Source organism: Euprymna scolopes, chromosome 40 (assembly GCF_053919585.1).
Source record: "Euprymna scolopes isolate OS-2025 chromosome 40, ASM5391958v1, whole genome shotgun sequence".
Classification (NCBI taxonomy): Eukaryota; Metazoa; Mollusca; class Cephalopoda; order Sepiida; family Sepiolidae; genus Euprymna; species Euprymna scolopes.
In genome coordinates this window covers 50,383,931-50,388,930 of record NC_136521.1, presented here as the reverse complement: position 1 = coordinate 50,388,930, position 5,000 = coordinate 50,383,931, and the positions used below count along the sequence as shown (strand labels likewise).

At 30.6% G+C, this 5,000-nt stretch overlaps 1 protein-coding gene across 3 annotated transcripts in view; it reads right to left on the bottom strand.

Annotated features, from left to right (window-relative positions):
- The window catches only part of LOC145265554 (uncharacterized), a 335,341-nt gene that overhangs the window by 40,401 nt on the left and 289,940 nt on the right, over nucleotides 1–5,000 (bottom strand). The gene's annotated exons all lie outside the window — the stretch shown is intronic.

Sequence of the window (5,000 nt, the reverse complement as noted above, 5' to 3'; positions counted from 1 at the left end):
CATTAAACATGATATAAGTAAAAACTCTGGGAAAAGTCCGGTTACTCCCTAGGAGTACCTTTCGGCTTAAAATGGCTAAAATTGACACTTTTGTCCTTATTAAAAAAATTGAAGCCTTGGATTTTTTTATAAAATTTTCTGAAAAATTGCAACTAACTGATATTTATATAATTTTGGTTATCCATACTTCGCAATAACTCTTGGAGGTATCCCAGGGGCTTTTTAGGGCTAATAAAAATATTCTCTTTTTGGGATTATTTTACGATATTTGTCGAAAATTTTCTGTGTTTGTCTATTTAGCAGTTTTGCATGGTACTGAACTCAAATTTAAATATGGTGGGGGGAACCAAATGATAGACTGAGTCATTTCTTTTTTTGCATGGTGCAGAACTGAAATTTACATATGTTAAGGCCTAACACTGCACCGTTTGTTCATTTTCACCAGGATTTGACGTCCCCTTGGGACTTTTGGGTCTAAATGGGGAGGAGGCAAATGTTGAACTTAGTCATTTTCTATGCCTCGTTCACTGTGCACTCACGGGGGACCATGCATGCTTCACTTGTTTTTTAGAAAATCGCCCAGATTAATTAATCTACATACATGTTTCGGGGCCCTACGCCACTTCAGCGTAGCTTGACTGTATCCAGGAATCGAACCCCGGACCTTATGTATTACAGTCCGGCGTTTAATCCATTACACTATCAAGCTATAAACAATTTTACTATTTATTTAATATATATATATATATATATATATATATATATATATATATATATATATATATATATATATATATATATATATATATATATATATATATATATATATATATATATATATATATATATATATATATATATATATACACACGTACATATGCATATATATACATAACTATATATATATACATTTCGCAAGAACAGCCTTCCGTCAGACTTATTGAATAAAAACACTTTAACAATAAAACCTTATGGAAAGCATTTTCCTTATAAGGAAAAAAAAACAAGCGAAAATATTTTACCTATATCTCATCCTTGCAAGTCTGACGAAAGGCTGTTCTTGTGAAAATTTTCAAACGAAATAATGTTTGAATTTGTCCGAATAGTCTTGAAACAATTGTAACTAACGATGAAATACACTATTTGTTGCTATCAATCCATTCCTTGATGTCTTCGTTTTTGTTAAAGCAATATATGAATGCTCAATTATGAAATATGATAATTTTGTAGCATACAGTTTAAGTCATCTCTTTTTGGCTTAAAACTTATCGGTATATAAACGATTATTGAATTTTCAATTATATAAACACAGTAAAATTCGGAATACTATAAATAATATATATACATATGTATATATATATATATATATATATATATATATACATATATATACGGAATACTATAATAATAATAATATATATATATATAAATATATATACACATATATGTATATACAAATATATATATACATATATATATACAAATATATATATATATATAAATATATATATATATATATATATATATATATATAAATACACACACACATGCACACACATATATATATATATATATATATATATATATATATATATATATATATATATTTAGGTAAAAATGCACTTTCGTAAATAATTGAATTCATTCAAAACATATCGCTAAAACCAAACCAAAACAACATCTAAGTAAATCGCGATATATCCAGACAGTCGGCGAGATGGTCCAGGGGTAAGGGTTTAGGCTCATTACCGTTGGGTCCCGATTTCGAATCTCGCTAGATACAGCCACTCTGATGAGGCGTAGACGACGAAACACGTGTCAGTGGATAATTACATTTAAAAATAATATATATATATATATATATATATGCACCTATACAAACAAACACACATATAGTTTTACCATGTATACACCAAGTTCCTTAGAGATAACGCCATCTTAAATAAATGGGGTTGGTTTGTCGACGTGTCGGACTATTTTAGCTCTCACGCGGTTCCACGGGAAATTTAAACCCAGGACAACTTTTTTTTTTCATAATTTACGAGTGAGTCACAACATGACAATGCTAAAACCCACTCGAATATAAAAAAAAAACTAATAAAAATATAAATGGAAATATTATCAATTGAACGATGATGAATATTATGAGAGGATTTAAAGTAATTAATAGAATGAATAAAGTTGCCGATGTATAAGAACAAATTAAATCAACTGCTTGATAACATTCAATTTGAAGATGACCGTCTTGTAGCCGACAGGGAAGCATTTTTTTTTCTGGAAAGAAACCAAATTAACAAAATAATAAAACAATTTTTGTAAAAAATTGTTTTTATCCAATCAGCATACAAGAATATTAATTTGCATAATTTGTTTTTTGTTTTTTTACTAAAGAAATAAAGAGGATGAACTAAGGGTTTCAACTAAGTTGCAGGAAGTTGTCCAAGAACTATAAAAAAACGCTTCACGACAACAAATGGGATGACGATTCAAGACGTTACGTTTCTGAATTTCAAGATGAGGATTGATTTATCGCATTATTTAGATTTTTTTCGGACTACTGTTCTCATTTTGAGTGTCATTTTCACAACATTTCGACCGATGCAACCTCCGACCTATTTAAGGTGTATCTTGTCGAACTTTAGAATGCTTCTGTCGAACTCTAGAATTTAGACGTAATTTCGAACTGAACCCTTTATTTACTTCACAGGGGTAGTATGTTCTCGTTCCGTCAGCCATGACTGGATAGAGTAATTCATAAGTAATTAATTCGTAAGTGTATTGGTTATTCGTATTATTTGGAATTTTCGAACTACTGTTCTTATATTGAGGGTTATTTTAATAACGTTTTCGTCGATGTAAAACTCAGGACTCTTTCTGTCGACTCGCGAATCTTTCTTGCCTGCACGGATTAACCCGTGGTGTATTGGCTAAAGTACTTAGCAAAATTCTGTTGTAAAGTTACTCTCTTCTGGAGGTTGGAAGTTCAGTCCTCAGTGCGAGCAACAACCAAGAGTAGAATTGCGAACTACTTAGGACTTCTATTCAGTCATGGCGGACGGAAAGAGGGCATGCTACCCCCACGGATACAATAAATGGTTCAGTTCGAAATTCCGTGCCGATTTCTAAGTTCGACAAAAGGATTCTCAAGTTCAACAGAAAGATTCCTGAGTCTGACAAGATGCACCTGAAGAAGGAACGTTGTGAAAAATAACATTCAAGATAGGGACAAGGTGGAAACACAGACAATATACAACAGACATTTATTTACGAGCAAGAATTTCAATCTACTACGCTAGGGGTCACCAAACTCCGGCTCGCAGAGCTCTTACGGGAACCGGAAATGTGAAAATAGTGTGGTGTTTTTCTTTTTGTTCAGCTGGCCAGATCCAGCTTGCCAAAGACTTTCATCTATTCCGTTGAGCTCGTATGGAAAGCTTAAAAATATTCAGGAAAACTTTTAAAGTGGAAATGTGTGATTTTTTTGGGTTCATTTGGTACGAAAAAGTGGTCCAAAACACAATATATAATAAATAAAAGTTATCAAATGCAAGATAAGTCACTCTTCTACCTTTTATGAAAAAGGTTTTTAGTGATTTCACTCACTTTAAAATGTTTAAGCTCATTTTATTTTAATCGTGTCGAGCTTTAGGTGAAAATGAGAAAAAATGGCCGCCATTTGTAACAAGTGGCGGCCATTTTTCCTTAGTCTCACCTAACGCTCGACACGATTTGTTTTTCAGGCCAAATAAACATTTTAAACTGAGCAAAGTCACTAAAAACTTTTTCAGAAAGGTAGAAGAGTGACTTATCTTGCCTTTGATAACATTTATTTATTATATATAATTTTTTTTACCACTTTTTTCGTTCCGCAAATGATTAAAAGAATGAGGGTTTGAAGAACTAAGTTCACTAAAAAGCAAAGCTAATTAGCAAAATAGTATATAACACGATTAGGTCATATTTTTTATTACGGCCCGTATAACTCTGAAAAGTCAGCAACCTACCCACTCCGTTCGAAAACTTTGGAGACTCCTGTTCTTCACAATCATTCGTACGTATCCCATAGTTCATAATGCTAATCATTGATTTAGGAGTTTACCCTCCCATCCCACATACATGTTATTGTCGCTCACGCGCGCGCACTAATCCAGTTAGAACTTTATCATATTAAAAAATTTAAAAATTGATATGGAGCAATTATTTTCTGTATAAAAATTCGGTGCTTATTTAGGTTGGTACTTATGGCGATAAACAAAAATGAAGAAAAACATTTATAGTGTACTTACTTTTAACAGAATGAAGTTAGTAGATTTCAAAAATCACGAAAAAAAAATGATCAACTAGTTTGTCTTTTTTGAAAAACAAATTTACCGTTTTTTTACCGATAAATTAAGGCCGAAGTCATTTTAATATTCTTCAAATTTTGTTTTTATCTTAAAATGACACTTTTAAAACAATGTTTTCATAATTTGAAAATTTTATTTTCTTAAAAAATTTTAAATTCAAAGAAAAAGAAAAGATATATCTTATGTTAATAAATTATTGTTTGGTTTTAAATTTGTCTTTTCGACATTATTAAAAAAAAAAAAAATACAATGAAAGTCGGTCGTCTGCCCCTGATTCCTTAATGGGCGATTCTTTTTTCCCCCTCACATTAACAAGGAGTAAAATTTGATTTTCTTGAGAGAAAAAAAAAGAAAAAAAAGAAAGAAAGAGAATAACTTTATCAAATTGTGATTTTTGGAATATTTCATCTTCGTTCCGTGATTGATACGTACATAATATATACATTTTTTTTTGTATTTTCTTTACTTTTAATTGCCGCGAGTGTCAATCTGAATAAGCACCAGGAAACGTTACTCTTTTAGATAGTTTTTGTATCTCACTTATTTAACTTATTTCTAGGTGTGGGTGGAAACAATGTGTTACTTAGAATATATATATATATATATATATATATATATATATATATATATGTATATATTATAAAATATGTTATA